The sequence below is a fragment of the Lepidochelys kempii genome, chromosome 11, assembly GCF_965140285.1.
Source record: "Lepidochelys kempii isolate rLepKem1 chromosome 11, rLepKem1.hap1, whole genome shotgun sequence".
Classification (NCBI taxonomy): domain Eukaryota; kingdom Metazoa; phylum Chordata; order Testudines; family Cheloniidae; genus Lepidochelys; species Lepidochelys kempii.
This window is the reverse complement of record NC_136390.1, coordinates 5,317,713-5,337,373: the sequence shown is the minus strand read 5'-3', so window position 1 is coordinate 5,337,373 and position 19,661 is coordinate 5,317,713.

Here is a 19,661-nt window from a genome sequence, read left to right as displayed (position 1 = left end):
ACATAATGCCACATTGTTTCTCTCTGTTATTAAAAGACTTTTGCTACACTCAGACTCTGTGCTTGCGAGAGGGGAAGTATTGCCTCTTGGAGGCGCCCAGCGGGGGTGGTATATATTTGTCCCAGGTCACTGGGTGGGGGCTCGAGCCGGTTTGCATTGTGTTATTGGAATGGATCCCCTAGATACTGAACCCAGCCCTTGCTGCTGCCAACTCTGACAGGCAGAAGGGTTACACAAGAATAAAAATTATAGTATTTATTTGGGGGGGAGGACGGAACCTATTTTAAGAATGAAGTGGACTTTGCAAAAATAAAGAAACAGGTTAAAATCTGGGGTGATAAATCTTTCCCCTTTAATCAACCCTAACTAATGTTGTGACCAGCCTAAAAATATATGCAAGGACTGAGCTCATAGTCTCCATTCTCAAGGGGAAATATTTGCAACACGGGCTACCAGGAGGACTCAGTGTACAAATATAGAGATGTTGAGCAGGAGACATTTCTCACAGTGGAGAACACTCTCCCAGGAGAGTTCCCATTGTAAATGTTTTCATAACCTTGTGTACCAATTAGACGTTCTTGTCTGGTTGCGTCTCCTGACTGATCTGCTTGCTATCAGCCTAATGGATCTCTACGGTAGAATCGCTGTCATGAATAAAAACGAAGGCAGGGTCAGTTATCAGGGGAATCGGCAGCCCAGACTAGAAAGATCGCGGGGCTAGAAAAAAAATCTTTTGTATTATTCTTAGAAGCCCTTTTGCTCCCGATGAAAAGGAAATTGTAGACAACAGAAAGCGGTGGAGAGAAAGGGGGGTTGGTTGGTTTACCTTGAACTCTATAAATTGTGAAGTTCTATTCTCGCCTGGGAAAGTCAGGGTGCATTTTATACTCACGTTAGTGTAGCATTCAGCATTGCAGGCCCATTTTCCAGGAGGAGTCTTTAGCTTCACACTTCTCTACTTACCTTGACCCATCACAGCCTGGGTTTAGCTATCTGGTGGTGTGGCAAGGCCCACCTTTTCCCCCAAAGTGGGCCTGAGGGAGGCAGCAGATTGTTTTGTCTTCATTGTGGCCCAGATCCTGACACCCTTTATCATAGGTGTGGGAACTAGGGGTGTTGGGGATGCTGCAGCACCCCCAGATTTCACACAAGGCTCTGCTCCTGGCCCCACGCCCAGGGGCCAGGCTTCCAGCCCCATGCCCGGGGCTCCGCACCTGCCCCCAGCAGTGGCCCCAGCCTTGACTTCCTTACCCCATCTGCATCCCTTCCTCCCAGAGCCATGGCCCTGCTCCTGACCCCAGCTCTAGGAGGCAGGGGGTGGCACAGACAGGGGCAAGAGGAGGCCCGAGGTAAAAACTGCTTTACAGCTGGTGAGTGTCTATTTATTTATCCATCAGGTGGGGAGGAGCATTTCTTTCTGCTGTATAACTGGTTTAAATATAGGGACCATGCCAGCGTGGGCACTTGACGAGCTGGGAATCTGTACCCAGTTATGAATTCTGGAACAGTGGTTCTCAACCTCCTGGGGCTCAGGGCCTATTTGCAAACCTTGATGGCCTGTCGCAACCCAGTAAATAGCTTCAGTGCAAAAAACAGCTGGCTCACTAAATATGTCATACCTATGGCATATAATAGACACATTAACATAATAAGTACTAAATAAGTACACTGTGAATACCATACTGGTGGCTGCGGTTCCTGTCCCTTGGAGCTGGCAGAGCTCAGCTCTCTGCACTAGGTGTTGTGATTTAGCACCGCAGCACCTCTCAGGTTTGGCCAGGCCAAGTTTGTGTGAGTGTTTTTGCGACCTGGTGCCCGGGATCGCAGCGCTACTTCCTCAGATTTGGCCCAGCTTCCCCCCCTCATATCATCATGAGAGAGAGGCACCTGGGCCACACCTGGACTATGACTCAGGATTTATTCCCAGCTCTGCCACCAGCCTGCTGTGTGAACTTGGACAAGTCACCTCCCTGCCCCGTGCCTCAGTTTCCCCATCTTCAAACTGAGGATAATGATACTGACCTCCTTTGTAAGGTGCTTTGGGATCTACTGCTGAAAATTCCAGTTGGAAAGCTAGGTGTTATTTATTATTTAATTTATTTATATATTAAATATATAGGAGCTCAGTCCAGTGACCACAGAAATCAACGGGCATCCTTCCACTGAGTTCAAGGGACTTTGGATTGGGCCCTGAAAACAGATCCCGTATTCCATTGCACTGAAGATTAAGATTATTTAAACCTTGAAGAATGGTGAGAGTAACTTCACTGACTATCTAAGGAGGAAAAGGTAAGGCAGCTATTACTGACTGTCTCATAAATCATTCAAACAGGACTGACCCAATTAGCACTCACCCTCCTGAACTGAATGTACGAGGCGCATGGTTCTGATGTAAATTTGGCTCCTGCCAAGACTAAATTTTAAAACAAAATAATCAGGGGAAGTTTTTCAAAACCAGCAATTTGACATGACACTGGGATTATTTATCTCTTGAGTAAACATCACCTCTAGCGTCCCGACAGGGAGAATTCATCCAGCCTAAGAACACATGACGGGCACTGCTCTTGAGTAGCTAGGATACACCAGAGTGGCACAGAGCTCACACCATTAAAGCCACATTGCCAGCCAGTTAACACTCTAACACACTATGGGAGGTACCAATGGTTTTTTCCTATCCTTAGAAAAGCAGATAACCTTGGTAAGTGTGTGGTATCTGTCGGCAAATACTGACATTGTCATGGCAGCTGCTGTATGCTTTATCTCCAAGGTATAACCGGTTCCTGTTAGCATCTGTAGAGCTATCAGTAGAGTAAGACCCCAATCCAGAAAAGCGCATGAGAACATGCTTAACTTTAAACACGGTGGATAATCCTCTTGACCTCAATGGGGCTAGTCATAGGATTAAAGTGAAGTGCTTTACTGGACTGGGGCCTAAACTGGTAGATTTGAGAGCCAAATTCAGCAGGCATTTCACCCAGCTAACTAAGAGCAGAATTAGGTCCTTATAATATTGTCTAGACTTGAGACCTAATTCTGCACAAATTCGCTTGGACTCCTGTGCAACCCCAGTGAAGTCAAAGCAATGACATGGGGTATAAATCAGAGTAAAATTTGGCCCTTGCTCTTGATCTGTGAGTAGCTGTTGCTATATAGGGACCGTTTTTCCAGCTGCTATTTGGTGAAATGATTCTCATTCACTATAATGGGCACTGGATGGGGGCCTCTATTAACTGGGCACCAGAGGCATAGCTTCATAGAAGTTAAGAGGGGACCATTAGATGATCTAGTCTGACCTCCTGAATAGAAGGAGGATGCACAGTCCTGGATAATACATAACAGTTTCTGCCCCAGGTAGCTTTCGGTTCAGGCTGGACAGATAGAATGGGAGTTACACAAAACCCCAGATGATCAGATATTGAAGGGACCAGTCGCAAATCAGTGTAGATGTATTTACAAAATAGGTAAGCAGGAATATAACTAATATACACCCAGATGCATTGGGGCTTAACCCCTTCTGCCAGGAGTGGCTTTCCCATAGCGATTTGAATGACAGGGCTGTGTCTCATAAAAACAAGAAGACTGTTCCACGCAGCTCACTTTGCTTAATTAACCAGCAGCTGAATCATTGTGTGATTGCCATGACCGGTGGTCCAGACTGGGAATCATAACCGGCAATCTTGCTTTTATTAGAGTAGTTGAAGAGAGCACCATGTGACTTGTCACCATGTGACTGATCAGTTTATCATTTGTGCGTGTTTGCACTTGCTTTGTGTTGATTTTCCGCTCTCTTTGCATATTAGCAGGCTCACATGTTTGGAAAGGCCCTTCTTTTCCTTGATGCACAATGATTACTGCGGCTTCTGTGATGAGGTGTACCTGGCCTTTGTGACTGCCAACAGGAGGCCCCCAGGCCTACTATACCCTGCCCCAGGCAGCAGCAAGGTGGGAGGAAAGGAGCACTGAAGGTGGGTCCTCCAGGCCGGCCTACAGAGGGCTTTCTGGACCAGCTATCTTGGAAACTACAGAGACCTGGTCCTCCAAGAGCTAGAAGGGCTAACAACAGCCAATCAGAACCCAGCAGGCTCAGATAAAAGGAGCTGCAGGGGCTGAACAGCACAGACCCTGGCTGGGACTGGAGGAGCAGGGGGTGGGTGTTACTCTCTGGCCACAGGTGCCTGGGGATGAGCCAGGGTTTATCTCCAGCTGTACTGGCACAGATAGGTTCGCAGGGAGAGAGGCAGCTGAGAGCTTTGGCCCTGAGCTAAGATAAAGGGGCCTGGTGGGAAGACGCCCAGGGAAATAGCAGCAGCAGGTTGACTCAAGCAGCATGTGGCTGCCTTCCTTACCACTGTTATATCCTTTACCCAGTTGTCAGTCACAGATGTAGGCTGTAATAACAAGGATTGTGCCTTTGTCAACATTTGCACAAAACTAGTATCTTTTTGAAGGCAACACAACAAGACAGGAGAGCACGAAGTCTCAGTGCTCCGGCACCGTTGAAGCTCATGGTCCGTTTAGACCCCCATCCTCATTGCGCAGTGTCCCTTCTCAAGTCCTGGTTTTACAAGGAGATGCAAGTGGGCGGATGCCCATACAGTCAATGGAGTTCCAGACGGGCATGCATCACACTGCAGGACTGGGGCTTTAGATTGTCCGTTGTTTGGGGTAGAGTCTGCATTTGAGAGGCATAGCCTGCCTGGGACTTTGGGGTGCAACCATATTACAAAAATGAATAATAATGTGGCATGGGATGCAGTGTTAAGTGCCTTAGCCAGGGAGGCCTGTAGCATGGTGTATTAACATTTTGACCTATTATCCCTGTAGACATGGGTTGAAATCTTTGCTAATGTCAGACATGCAAATGTGTCTGGAGGGAACGCCTCGTACTGGTAACAGTCTATCCTGTGGCTGTTTGCCTTGGAATGAGTGGATTTACATCTTCCTACTACAAGATCTTTTTCAGTGCAGCTAGATTACATGAGTACCACAGCGAATGACAGTAATCCCCCTTTGGCCTTATCACAAGAGCATTGCACAGCTAACAGCCCTCTGCTGGAGAGGGTGGCCCAGCAAGGGTGGAAAAGCAAGAGAACGAGGTGTATTGGCAAAGCTGTGAGGTGGTCTGATGGCTAAACGAGCTAGGCTGCTGGTGGTGGTCTGGGCTGAGGTGCTTTATCAATGCTGCATAAGGAGTCTTATGATGCATGAGGAATCTTGCACTGTGTCTATCAGTCCTAAACTCTAATAAATCTAACAAATTATTTAGGAAATATCAGGGCCATGGCACTGCAGCTCTGTTCAACTGTGACCATTGTTAAGGTGATCTGCAAAGGACTTCTAAGCATTGGATTGGGGCATTTTGTTGATTCTCGGTGGTGTTCACATGCTCCTCAGGTGTTTGCATGCAAATAGATGCCCGCAGTTGCATGCAGCTCATTTTGCAAATCTAGCCCTCCCTACGCATGGGTCTGCACTTGTTCAACCTACAGTCTATCCTGTTCTTCCACATCAGAGTCCTTTGTGCCACACGTTTCCATCCAGGGCACAAAGCTGCGGAGGGGGGTGGAACATTCCGAGCCACGGCCATGGGTCCCTTTGGACAATGGACACTGGCAGGCTTGGCAAGGGCAGTGGGGCCTACAGAAAAAAGAAATCGGGTGAGAAGGGAGGGAAGCATGCAGGGCCGTTTCAACACAGGGTTTTGGGTTGGTTTGAGGGGTTATGTTTTGTTTTCCCCTTCAGTAAGGCGATGATGAATTGTAGCTTAGAATATTGAAGGACATGGCACTTCTGGGATAATGGAACTCTGTGCTTCCCTGCTGGAATAGCCCAGAGCTTATATAGTGAGTGAGAGATGCCCAGGTTTATGGTGTTAACCTAGTACTTGGGAGACCCAGGTTCAATTCCCAGCTCTGCTACATACCCCCTGTGTGACCTTGGGCAAATCACTTAGCCTCTGTGCCTTAGTTCCATAGCTGTAAGATAGAGGTGAGTTCGCTGCCCTCCTTCACAGGGGTGTTGTGAGGATAAATCAATTAAACAATGTGAAGCTCTCCCAGGGCATATAAGTACCTAACCTAGGTTAGAAGGGATGGCAAGGGTCATCAAGTCTAACCCCCTGCCATGAGATAGGATTTGTTGGGTCTAAACCATTCAAGGCAGACGGCTATCCAGCCTCCTTTTGAAAACCTCCAGTGAAGAAGCTTCCACAACTTTCCGAGGAGTCTGTTCCATTGTCCTACTGTTCTTACAGTCAGGACATTTTTCCTGAGATTTAATCTAAATTGCTATGCTGTAGTTTGATCCCATTGCCTCTTGTCCTGCCCTCTGTGGCAAGAGAGAACAACTTTTCTCCATCTTTTTTCATGGCAGCCTTTCAAGTATTTGAAGGCTGCTATCATGTTCCCCCTTAATCTCCTCTTCCCCAAACTAAACATACCCAGTTCCTTCAGCCTTTGCCCCTATGGCATGCATTCCATCCCTGTGGTCATCTTTGTTGCTCGCCCCTGGATCCTTTCCAGCTTCTCTACATCCTTTCTATACATTGGTGACCAAAGCTTGACACAGTACACAGAGTGGTTCTATCACCTCCCAAGACTTGCATGCCATGCCTCTGTGAATGCAACCTAACATTGCATTTGCTTTTTTCACAACAGCATCGCATTGCTGACTCATGTTGAGGTTGTGATCCACCACAGCTCCCAGATCCTTCTCAGCAGTGCTGCTGCCCAGCCAGTTATCCCCTATTCTGTATTTGTGCATTTGGTTTTTCTTTCCGAGGTGCAGCCCCTCACATTTTTCTTGGTTGAGTTTCATTTTGTTGCCTATAGCCCAGTTCTCCAATGTATCAAGATCCCTCTGAATTTTAGCTCTGTCCTCCAACGTGTTGGATAGATGAGTGTGCTGTGAGAATTCACCATAGCCTATTGGGGATGGAAAAGGCAGTTTCGTCTTGTGACTGCAGTCTGGGACTCAGGGGAACTGGGTTAAATGTTTGATTCTGCCACAGCCATCCTGAGTGACCCTGGGCAAGTCACTTAATCTCTTGCTGCCTCAGTTCCCCATCTGTACAATGGAGATAGCAATAATTCCCCACCTCCCAGGGGTGATGTGAGGATAAATATATCAATGTGAGGTGCTCAGATGGTGCAGAGATAGCGACCTTGTGTTTAGAGTACTGGAATATTTTTACCAGCTCTCCCACATCTATGGGGAAATGCTCCTCCAAGTGTTTCTTTTATTATAGCACGCTGACAAAGAGGACCCAGGATCATTAAATCAGTACATGAAGCTGACAGTTTCATTGTACTTCCATTCTTTTTTACATGTACTGGGCCAGATTCTGTTCTCTGTCTCGGTGTGAATGTGGAGCAATGAAGCCGCTGTAGCTCACGAAAGCTTCTGCTCAAATAAATTTGCTAGTCTCTAAGGTGCCACAAGTACTCCTGTTCTTAAAGCCAAAGGAGTTACTCTGTATTCACATCAGTATCACTTAGAGCAGGATTTGGGCCACTGACTTTTTGATAACCCTCCAGCCCCTGGCCATGGGTACGTCCTCCATAGGAAAACACTACTTAACTTTTCCAGTTCATTTCAATATTATCAGACATTGGGAGAACTACCCAGAATATTTTAACTATTTTCTTGAAACAAGGTTTAAAGGGACACTGGCATGTAGAATGCAGCCTAGCATCATTTAGGTTTTAAGAATAGAAGAGAGAAGTAGTTAGGAAACCTAGTGTGAATTTAAAAAAAAAACAACACCTTTCATTAAAAATTGTCAGTGAAAACAGCAGATTGTCTTTAATGGAATCATTTTCTGCAATGTTGGAAGCATAAGAGGGGCTGTATTAGTGGAAAGTGAAACTGACTATAAACAAAAAGAAAAGGAGTACTTGTGGCACCTTAGAGGCTAACCAATTTATTTGAGCATAAGCTTTCGTGAGCTACAGCTCACTTCATCGGATGCATAAAGTGGAAAGCACAGTGAGGAGATTTTATATATACACACAGACCATGAAAAAATATACATTGTAAGGAGAGTGATCACTTATGATGAGCTATTACCAGCAGGAGAGTGGGGTAGGGGGAGAGAAAACCTTTTGAAATGATAATCAAGGTGGGCCATTTCCAGCACATTTCCCCACCCCACTCTCCTGCTGGTAATAGCTCATCATAAGTGATCACTCTTCTTACAATGTATATTTTTTCATGGTCTGTGTGTATATATAAAATCTCCTCACTGTGCTTTCCACTTTATGCATCCGATGAAGTGAGCTGTAGCTCACGAAAGCTTATGCTCAAATAAATTGGTTAGTCTCTAAGGTGCCACAAGTCCTCCTTTTCTTTTTGCGAATACAGACTAACACGGCTGTTACTCTGAAACCTACCATTTTCATTGTAATTTATTAGTAACAGCTTAAAAAAACTGGTAATAACTTTCAATTATGGTTGTCCCCATTAATCTATAGCGGAAAAGTGGATCTAGACAGAGGAGACATCCTGAAGGTATAAAAATTATGCCTCCCTCTCATTGAAGTCGGGGGACATTTTGCCATTGATTTAAATGGCAATAGGACTGGATTGTGAGACTGCGCCATCTTGTGGGCAGGTATCTAACAGGAGGTAGGCTAAAGAGAGCCGCAGTTTAGACACTCTGTGAGTAAGAGTCTCATCTCTTAAGCTGTCAATGAAACAGTGAAATAAAAGCCTTGCACTGACTATTCCCTGTTTCCTCATGAAAATTACAATGGCTCTGTCTACACTTAGGGCAGTGAGTGGAATACAGGGACTGCACGCCCCCTAGCATGCATATAAATAGCAGTGTAGACAGTGAGGCACTGCTTAGATGAGTAAAGACACTCCAGAACTTTAGGCTACGTACCCCACACAGCTCTCTATGCCCAAGTAGTGCCACCCATGTCTACACTGCTACTTCTGGGGCCCCCTACATGCCATTAACAGTGTAGACAAGGCCAAAGAGTCTGGGGGCTATCAAGGTTTTGGGGCATCCAAATGTCTCGGTGTAAAATCCAGTGTTTGATAGGACACTAATATAAATCAGTAATATCTAAGGCTATGATTTAGTCACGGCGGTCGCGGAAGTCACAGAATCCATGACTTCCAATGACCTCTGTGATTTCAGGCAGCAGTTGGGAGCTGCAGGGTCCCCTGCCACCCATGGGGGCAGGGAGCTGTGGGATACCCCTGCCAACTCTGGGGGTAGAGCAGCATTTGAAGTGTGGACATTCCCTAAATGTGGGAAACACATTGTTCCTGATGGATGCATGCCACAGGCCTGCACACCAATTGCTAATGAACCTGCTGCTCTCAAAGCTTTATACATATGTGTGTTGTGTGAATCTGACTGTGTAGGTATCTGGCCTGGGTTTGCCTTAGCCTTGGGCCTAATTGCTGGGAAGAATTACAAGCACAAGGGAAATCAAAGCAGACTGGTCGGGCTGAGAAAAAGGAAGGGTCTGGGGGACGTGTGCAGGTTTTTCCTCCTTCACCTCCCTGCGGAGGCAGCTCTCAGACATCACAGCATTGCCAGCCCACCCGCTAACACTCCAAAGCTTTGAGACGGGATGCGGTGGCTACATACACTCCCCCAAATTACAACCTTCTTGCTCTTCCGTTGATAATAAAAAGCAAGCAGAGGGAAGCCTGTAGACCCCTGTGTGCTGGGAAAGAAGATCATTTCCTCCAACTTGTCTGACCTCATTTCCGCAGCTTGTATTTTAAATCACTTTCTCCGTTTTGCTAGAGTCTGATGTTTGAGAAATGGACAAATCTGCTCCATTTCCTGCTATTAATGAGCTGCTCCTCTGCCCTCTTGTTCAGGGTGAAATAGAGGGATGGCCTTCATCTTTTCAGCTTAAGCTTCTGTAACCCTTCTGCCAGGTGGAGCCAGCAGCAACCAGGGCCGGGTTCAATATCTAGGGGCTCCTTTCCATTGATACAACACAGAACGAGCTCGAGCCCCCACCCAGTAACCTGGGAAAATGACACGCCACCCCGGGCGCCTCTGACAGGCAATACTTCCCCACTTGCAAGCACAGAGTCTGAGTGTAGCAAAGACACTTTTAATAAAAGGAGGGAAGTAACTCAGCATTAATCTGGGAAAACACCGCAAACAGGGTTCATAAACATAAACCATGAGCAAAAGACCCACCCCCAAGTACATTGGGCAGTGCCCTTTTCCCTCAGGTTCTTAACTCCAGCAACCCAAAAGTCCCCTTTCACATGCCCAACCCTTCTCTGCACCCCACTCAGTTACTGTCCTTGATTGGTGCAGACCCAGAGTTCAGAGGTGCATCTGCAGAGTTCACCTGCCCCCCTGGATGGTGGGGGGGATAAAGAGGCACCTTACTTGCGCTGCTGCTCGGGCACTCACTTGCCACCCCTCTCTGCCAGCCACCTTGCCAGCCGATGGCCACGCCTCTCTGAGGGGCTCTGCTCTGGCCCTCTCTGCCAGCCACCCTGCTGGCCACTCGCTGTGCCTCTCCGCCAGCTGCCCTGCTGGCCGCTCACTGCCAGCTGACTGTCAGTCAACTTCCACTGCCACCCTGCTGTGACCTCTACCCATCAGTCTCAGTAATTTTCACCTCTTTGCAGGCTGGGCAGAAACACTGCCCCATCTCAACTGATTTCAGCTCTGATTGAGCATTTAAAATAACAAAGAGGCTCCTAATTAAGACTATTTAGCTCTTTCTTTGAGCAGTGAGAGGGGGACAGGTTAAACCAGTCCAGGGAGGACCCTGGGGGAGGGTCTACACCTCCTGGCTGGCACACCTAGCCCCATCCCTCTTCTCTTCACAGGGCTCCGGCATTCGAGCCCCAGGCTTAATGAGGTCCTTTCAGCTGGGGGTGACCCCCATATTTGGGACAGGTTAAGCACACTTCTGCTCCCCTTTATTCACAATAATGCCAACATTAGTAACAGCATTTCACTACCCGTGCATTCAGTACAAAGGTGATTTGTTACCCAACACCAGCCAAAGTTGATCACTTTGAGCAGAACACCACTCTATCTGCTGGATATCTAAGCAGAGTTGGTGTGTTCATGTAAATACAGTTTGCTCTTGAAGTCTCTCCCTGTCCCAGCTAGCTGTTGGGGAAGAATCCAGTAGACCCTGCTTACACTTCTAACGGGTTTGTTTTGTTTAGAAGACTACACCTTATCCACTAGTGAATAACTGGGGCTTCTTTGCTTTCAGTAGAATAATGAGCTAAATGGAGACTGCGCCAAAGTGGGATGCTTTCTGTCACACTCCATGAGCTTTCCAGGGTGGCTAATAGCATTTCTCGATGCAGATTTATTTCCTCAAATCCCTGCAGAATGCACAGACTCTGCCTAGTGTTAAACTGACCCGCTGTTGAGGTTGGTTTCAATCATATGGTTTAATGTTAAAGTGAAACTGCTTTCAAAACCAATTCAGCATATCCACACAGGCAGTGCTTTAGAGATGCTGACAGTGAAAGTCTGAGGCCCTGCGGGTACGTCTACACTGCAGTTAAACAGCCCCTTAGCCCAAACCCCATGAGCCAAGTCACCTGGCACAGGCCAGCCCGGGTTTTCTAAGTGCAGCGTAGACAGACTGGAAGAGCTCAGAGCAGTATCCCAGGCTTGTCTACGTTTAATTTTCTAGTGAAGCCACCACAGGTGCAGCTCCACTGGTGACCTCTCTGGTGGCAGGACATACACAGATGCTGGCACTTTAACCACAGTGGCATCTAGAGCTGAGCAGGGTTCAGTTTAAGGTTCCTATGTAGGGGAAAACCTCCCTGATTCATGTGCAAAGCTGCTAAGTTGTCCACATTTAAGTCCCCCTTAAGGACCCATTTCTGCCATGTTCACTACAGTGAATTTAGTTGACTGATATAAAAATCCCTCCATGTGGGTCCACTTCCCCTTCCTCTAACCTCTATCTACCTACCTGTCTGTCCTTAAACTGTGAGCTTTCCTCACGGGTTGGGCAAGCCCTTAATGAATTTATGGAAAGTACCCAGTACCTTATGGAGTTCACATAAACAAATAATAATAATTCAAGATACTGCATATGATTGAAAGGCCATGTGAGTTCTGTGTCATGGAATCACAGTACATCTAACCAAGGAGGCATTGATTAAAGAAAACGGCCACAGACACAAACAGGCTTCAACACAGCTCAACTTCCAGCTGTGTCTCCTCTGTTTACCAGAGACCCAGTCCTTGAAATGTTTTTAAATGCCAAGAGGACTGAGCATGCTGATGTAGCAAGGAATTCCTTCCTGCATTGAGAACCAACTTGGGAACTTCCTGCATTTTGAAACTCCACAAAGGTTCAAAAAAATCTGTACGATGCTTTTTGATTTTTTTAACCTCTTTAGAGACTCAATTTGCAGCACCATAGGCATGAGATCTTGAACCAGCTGTTAGCTAACAGCCTGATCTTCAAAATGTTCCTACTTCCTATTGTAAATTCCCATAAAGTCAATCCACCAGCCGCAAGTGAGGATACAGACCAGGGGCAGCTCTCAGTATACTTGATGTGATATACGGCTATTTGTGAGAGAACTTGCTTTTTGCAAATTTAGAACCCTCTCGAAATCATGGGGTTTAGATTTAGAATGGATCTGCAACCATTTGTAAATTTGAGAGTGCTGGCGAAATGTAAATTCTAGGTGACTGTTCAGATAACATTAGTCTTCTTAATGTTCTAGAAGCACAACAACAATGACTATAAGATCAAGAATCTTTCTTTTTTGCATAGCATGGGCTGCAGTTGAGTAGTTTTCATTATACTTCCATTTGGTAAACAATGGTTTATCTTTAGTGGGAAATGTTTTGTGAGGGTTTATCTTTAACAGAAAATGTTTCTGTTAAAATCTAAGTTGTGCAAAACCCAAAATGTAAAAATATTCTAGTTTTTTGTAAAACTTCTTTAAGGCTCCAGAAAGTTTAGTTGATTTCTCTTTTCCTCGATTTGTCCTTCCCACACCCCTTTCCACTTGCTAGACCTGGCTAGGACCAGATGGAAGACGTAGCAGGGTATATGCAGGCACACACAACCTGCTTCTCAGGCAGCACGGCGCATATGGCACAGTCGAGGGCATTTGATGTATTACATAGAAGTCCCATTGATTTCAGTAGGACTACTCATGTGGTTAAAGTTACTCAGAGGCCTGAGTGTCCACACAACTGAGGACAGGAGGTTAACTCTGAATGTGACTGATCTAACATGGGTTGCTGTATGACACAGAAGTGCTAAACCCATGTTGCAACAGTCTCACCAGTGCAATTTTGAAGCCGTTTAAAATGTTCTGTTGTCTTTAGTGCTCCTATGGGATGGGACTTGATTCTATCAGTGACAAAAAAGAAAAGGAGGACTTGTGGCACCTTAGAGACTAACAAATTAAATTTGTTAGTCTCTAAGATGCCACAAGTCCTCCTTTTCTTTTTTGCGAATACAGACTAGCACGGCTACTACTCTGAAACCTGTCAGTGACAGTTATCTTTATTTCCTGTTGAGAGAACATCAAAACGAGCAAGAGCAAAGGCAACAGTTGCCAGGAGAGAGCATAGTGTGTGGACTTCCTCTCGACACAAGATGGCAGCTGCCTCCAGAGTTGAGACTTTTCTGCATTTTAAAGGTGCGACACACAGAAAACAAGTCTGATCAAGCTAGATGCCCGATGTCTCTGAAAATGTATGTCCCACTGCAGGGGGTCAAGGTGAAAGTGACAACTTTCTAGCAGAGAAGAATCTCCTTCCTTAGAAGTTTTTACGGTCAGGCTTGACAAAGCCCTGGCTGGGATGATTTAATTGGGGATCGGTCCTGCTTTGAGCAGGGGGTTGGACTAGATGACCTCCTGAGGTCCCTTCCAACCCTGATATTCTATGATTCTATCATTCTATGAGAGGTTTCAATATTTATTGGTGAGAACTCATCAGCAGCCCTCGAAATCAGCAGAACATTTTACACAGCAGGCCGGGAAGGAGCTAACACAACATCAATAGTCAGTTACTGCTTGGAGACCCTCAATCCACTAGGACAATCTAGGGCTTGGAGCTTGTATTTCCCGAGCTAGCTCTTGAGGTGGGAGCGTGAGAATGAAACTAACTAGACTTAGAGTAAACACAAACAATTACTGTGTTTTACCCACACATTATCCCAACAGTACTTGGTATTTAAAGAGTTTAACGTTTAATTACATTTTGGCTTTTGGTACATTGGCTAGTCAGTCACCTGTGAAGCAAAGCATCTGAGAGGGTTTGAACTCATTTAAAGTACTCCAAAGTGGAGATCGCTGAAGCATGTGATGCGCACTCTGTATTTTGATGAGCTAGAGTATACTGCATGGAATTACTTATATATTCAGTAAGCAGTGTGCTTCCTCAGTGCTCACAGTTCCCCTGCAGAATTCTAGTGGAGCTCTCTGAAAAGGTCCTTCTATCCCTTGCATTTTTGATAACTATATACACAGGAGAATTGCTTACATAGGAGTCATAACTGTAAATTCTTCCTTAGCCCCATAGGGTTTTTCTGAGGATAAATAGATTTAAAATATAGCGAGGCGCCCAGATACAACAGTAACGAGGGGGCCCATATAAATTTCTAAAATACACTGATGTAGGCAGATGTAAATATGTGAAGTCCATAGGGTTTTTGTGGATTTCTGAGAGTTACCAATTTATTGTGTTATGTAGGGCTCGATCCTGCAAGGAGCTGAGTGTTCTAATCCTGCTCCAGCAAAACACTAAAGCACATGCTTAACTTTAATCCCATGACTAGGTCCACGGACATCAAAGCAAGTCTAGCTGGACATTGACCGAACTGGAAGATCAATACGGGGGGGAGAGGTAGATATGCTTGAGGGTAGGGATAGGGTCCAGAGTGACCTAGACAAATTGGAGGATTGGGCCAAAGGAAATTTGATGAGGTTCAACAAAGACAAGTGCAGAGTCCTGCACTTAGGACGGAAGAATCCCATGCACCGCTACAGGCTGGGGACCGACTGGCTAAGTGGCGATTCTGCAGAAAAGGACCTGGGGATTACAGTGGATCAGAAACTGAATATGAGTCAGCAGTGTGCCCTTGTTGCCAAGACGGCTAATGGCATTTTGGGCTGCATTAGTAGGAGCATTGCCAGCATTCGAGGTAAGTGATTATTCCCCTCTATTTGGCACTGGTGAGGCGACATCTGGAGTATTGCATCCAGTTTTGGGCCCCCCACTACAGAAAGAATGTGGACAAAGTGGAGAGAGTCCAGTGGAGGGCAACAAAAATGATTAGGGGGCTGGGGCACATGACTTATGAGGAAAGGTTGAGGGAACTGGTTTTATTTAGTCTGCAGAAGAGAAGAGTGAGGGGGGATTTGATAAAAGTCTTAAACTACCTGAAGAGGGGTTCCAAAGAGGATGGCGCTCAGCTGTTCTCAGTGGTGGCAGATAACAGAACAAGGAGCGGTGGTCTCAAGTTGCAGTGGGGGAGGTCTAGGTTGGATATTAGGAAACACTATTTCACGAGGAGAGTGGTGAAGCACTGGAATGGGTTAACTAGGGAGGTGGTGGAATCTCCTTCCTTAGAGGTTTTTAAGGCCCGGCTTGACAAAGCCCTGGCTGGGATGATTTAGTTGGGGCTTTGAGCAGGGGGTTGGACTAGATGACCTCTTGAGGTCTCTTCCAACCCTAATCTTCCATAATTCTATGATTGTATGATAATAGATTGGGCCAGATGCTCAGTTTGTTTGAGTATCGTTTGAATGACCTCAGTGGAGCTCCACTGATTATACCCGCTGATGATCTGGCCTTTTTTTTTTATTAATATTATTCTCTTCTGGTTTTCTGTGATCAGCAGCATTCCTCTGAATAGCTTTCCTTACAGACTTCTGTTCTGGACGGTTGGTGGACATGATTTTAAAATGTGCCTTGTAGAATCAAATTTCTGTGACTGAGGTTCAATAACACAGTGTAGCGGGGCGGTCACCCTGCTTCGGCTCAGAAAGGGTTAAAAGCCAGCCCGTGGAGAGGGCTGGGGCTTAGAGCCACTCAGGAAGAGGCAGGAGGCTGCCAATCAGAGCTGACCAAGCCAGTATAAAAGAGAGCAGACCAGCAGGGGTAATCAGTCTCTCTCCAGCCTTGGAGTGAAATGGACCTGGCTGCCTGAAAAAAGCAAAGAGTTCCTTGGACAGCATGGTGCTGGGGAAGAGCAGGAGGAGCTGGGGAAGCTCCAGCCTGGCAAACCCCCAGGCAGAAGCCTTGTTGTCAGGGCTGGAAGAGGTATTAGGGCTGTGGGGAAGCAGCCAGGGAAGGAAGAGGCAGCAGGTCCAACCCTGGCCGATGATGAGTGGCCGCTTCAGACTGCAGTTTGCCCCTGAGGGAAGGGACTAGATGAAGACAGACAGTGGGTTACTGAGGTGAGGTAGGCTTAAGGGATTGGGGTTCACCGGGGAGGGGAGGACTCTGAGTATGGGAGCACTGCTGCGGGGATGTACCCAGGAGAAGGGGCACCGCGGGCTGGTGAGGGACGCGGGGTCAGAAGTATTATAAGAGGTGGAGATTGACAAGGAAGCAGGTACCAGTAGGAAGACACCGGCCAGCAGGAGGCACTCCGAGGTTGGGATGAGCTAATTCCCGGACTGACCAGCAGGAGGCGCCGCGGCAATGAGTGTGTGCCATGCTACACACACCCTAGCAATTGGTTTCTCCTTCTCCTGATCTGTTCGCCCTGTAATGTTTTATTTAACATTGAGGACCCAGACTCAACTGCGTTACCCACATGGAACTATTATGGCTGTCTTTGAGCAGATGCTCTAAAAATGGAGCAGGCCAGGGCAATTTCCCTCATGCTTCTGCCCTCCCATATGGGAGGCAGCTGTAATTTGGCTGCAGGTACTGATGAAAGAGCAGGGGCACTAACATTGACTGCAGGAATCGGAATTGTCAAGAGGAGTTGAGGGTGTGGCCACAGCCCTGACCCCGCCTTCCCGCACACCTTCATGAGAGCACTGCATGGAGCACAGACAGACCTAAACCACCTGAAGTAGGACAGTGCCTGGGAAGCGATCCTGCCTTCCACATCTGCCTTATTATCTGCATTTACCCCCTTTATTCGTAATTGCTACAGATTTGAACCACCCCTGAAATTCTAGTGCTGGTTATTACACTCTGACCATCCTAAATGAATCCTGTCAGCTCCCAGACTGCTGAGCTGGGCAACACAGCATGGGGAGGAGGTGACCAGCCCTCTGTGGAGAAAGAAGTGGTTAGGGACTATTTAGAAAAGCTGGACGTGCACAAGTCCATGGGGCCGGATGTGTTGCATCCGAGAGTGCTAAAGGAGTTGGTGGCTGTGATTGCAGAGCCATTGGCCATTATCTTTGAAAACTCATGGCGATTGGGGGAGGTCCCGGGCGACTGGAAAAAGGCTAATGTAGTGCCCATCTTTTAAAAAGGGAAGAAGGAGGATCCTGGGAACTACAGGCCAGTCAGCCTCACCTCAGTCCCCGGAAAAATCATGGAGCAGGTCCTCAAGGAATCAATCCTGAAGCACTTACACGAGAGGAAAGTGATCAGGAACAGTCAGCATGGATTCATCAAGGGAAGGTCATGCCTGACTAATCTAATCGCCTTCTACGATGAGATTACTGGTTCTGTGGATGAAGGGAAAGCAGTGGATGTATTGTTTCTTGACTTTAGCAAAGCTTTTGACACGGTCTCCCACAGTATTCTTGTCAGCAAGTTAAAGAAGTATGGGCTGGATGAATGCACTATAAGGTGGTTAGAAAGTTGGCTAGATTGTCAGGCTCAACGGGCAGTGATCAATGGCTCTATGTCTAGATGGCAGCCGGTATCAAGTGGAGTGCCCCAAGGGTCGGTCCTGGGGCCGGTTTTGTTCAATATCTTCATAAATGATCTGGAGGATGGTGTGGATTGCACTCTCAGCAAATTTGCGGATGATACTAAACTAGGAGGAGTGGTAGATACGGTGGCAGGTAGGGATAGGATACAGAGGGACCTAGACAATTTGGAGGATTGGGCCAAAAGAAATCTGATGAGGTTCAACAAGGATAAGTGCAGGGTCCTGAACTTAGGACGGAAGAATCCAATGCACCGCTACAGACTAGGGACCGAATGGCTAGGCAGCAGTTCTGAGGAAAAGGACCATAGGGGTGACAGTGGACGAGAAGCTGGATATGAGTCAACAGTGTGCCCTTGTTGCCAAGAAGGCCAATGGCATTTTGGGATGTATAAGTAGGGGCATAGCCAGCAGATCGAGGGATGTGATCGTTCCCCTCTATTCGACACTGGTGAGGCCTCATCTGGAGTACTGTGTCCAGTTTTGGGCCCCACACTACAAGAAGGATGTGGATAAATTGGAGAGAGTCCAGCGAAGGGCAACAAAAATGATTAGGGGTCTGGAACACATGACTTATGAGGAGAGGCTGAGGGAACTGGGATTGTTTAGTCTGCAGAAGAGAAGAATGAGGGGGGATTTGATAGCTGCTTTCAACTACCTGAGAGGTGGTTCCAAAGAGGATGGTTCTAGACTATTCTCAGTGGTAGAAGATGACAGGACAAGGAGTAATGGTCTCAAGTTGCAGTGGGGGCGGTTTAGGTTGGATATTAGGAAAAACTTTTTCACTAGGAGGGTGGTGAAACACTGGAATGCGTTACCTAGGGAGGTGGTAGAATCTCCTTCCTTAGAAGTTTTTAAGGTCAGGCTTGACAAAGCCCTGGCTGGGATGATTTAATTGGGGATTGGTCCTGCTTTGAGCAGGGGGTTGGACTAGATGACCTCCTGAGGTCCCTTCCAACCCTGATATTCTATGAGTCTATGATTCTGTCATTTACATTTAAGGGGTGTCTGTTGTTTTTCCCCTCCTGTCCTAAAACCTTGGGTTGTGATGCTGGTGCAGAATGCCTCCAGAGGCAGCTGCATTTCCATTGTGGGTGAAGTGATCTATACACACACACGGGCCCAGCTTTCTGGTGAGTGACCTCAGGCTAGCTGAACAGTATCTGGTCAGACTGCAAAGCAAGTGGGGAGCCATTTCCTCTGGCTGACAGGTGCTATATCACTGTAAACTGTGCTCACTAATATCCGCAATCTGTTCCATTTGATTCACCAGTCTTTTTTCTTGGGTCCAATCTCAGCATTGTGCTTGTTGGCACAAATGGTTGTTTGTTTAATCTGATCACCATTTATTTTCAGTTGTCCAGAGGAAAAAGCCTCTCCTATCCAGAGTACTACATATATTCTTGCTTTGGGGCTTTGCTTTGCAACAGAAATATCATGCTCAGACATGTAACCACCAACGAGCTGGAAAAGATGGAAAGCGTATAAAAGAAGGAGAGAAGTATATAAAAACTCCAAGCAAGGGGAAATATGATCAAAGGAAGCTCTTGAAATGATGCCAAGGAGGAACTGAACTGGTACAGGGTGACTTTTTTAAATCTTTTTCTTCGCCATCTGCAAGATTTGATAGTAACATTTCTGCTTTCCCATTTAGCCCCACCAATGGGAAAAGAGCACTTACGCAGGGTATGTTTTTCAAAGCACATATTCGTGGTTATTTTTAGGTACGTGGCAATTTAACTCTTCCATTGCCTTCCTACAAAGCCCCTTGGTTGAAAGCATATTTATTTCCCCCCTCTTTGGTGGAAGGTGTGTCTG